We start from the raw sequence: 537 nt of genomic DNA on the forward strand, positions 1-537 counted from the left end.
GAAGTCCCAAGGCTTAGTAGCTCACTCCTCTACCCGTAAGTTAAGTTTTATTGGAATCACACTCATTGATTTATGTATTGTTTACGGCTGCTTTTGCACTGCAATTGCAGAGTTCAAGAATTGTGACAGAGACCATGTGGCTCACGACACCTAAGATATTTTTATCTCGTTTTGTACAGAAAAAGTTAAGCAACTCTTGCCTGAGAGTATCTTATCAAAACCAGGAACAATGCTCAGTTAGCAGACTTGGCTTTCAGCAGATCAGCATAGAATGTCTCTGTGCATGGAGGTGCTCTCCCTTGGCAGTCACTATGGCTTAATGTTGGTAATGGTTGAAGCATACACCAAAGTAATAGAATAAAAATGAGCACATATGATCTAACAAAAGACCACCGAGTAGCTTTAGGGTTTGGGGCTATGGGTAATTTTGATGCTGACACTGACTTTTAAAATGTGGAGTGGTTTAGAGATCATAGAACAGAGTGCAGATGCTCCTCATCCTTTCAATGAGGCTACATCCACATAAACCCATGGTAA

The 537-nt window shown here is 40.8% G+C and overlaps 1 protein-coding gene across 2 annotated transcripts in view; it reads right to left on the reverse strand.

The window, feature by feature from the left end:
• The window catches only part of AKAP13 (A kinase (PRKA) anchor protein 13), a 281,731-nt gene that overhangs the window by 60,416 nt on the left and 220,778 nt on the right, over positions 1-537 (reverse strand). The gene's annotated exons all lie outside the window — the stretch shown is intronic.

Source organism: Mandrillus leucophaeus, unplaced genomic scaffold (genome assembly GCF_000951045.1).
Source record: "Mandrillus leucophaeus isolate KB7577 unplaced genomic scaffold, Mleu.le_1.0 Scaffold514, whole genome shotgun sequence".
NCBI lineage: Eukaryota > Metazoa > Chordata > Mammalia > Primates > Cercopithecidae > Mandrillus > Mandrillus leucophaeus.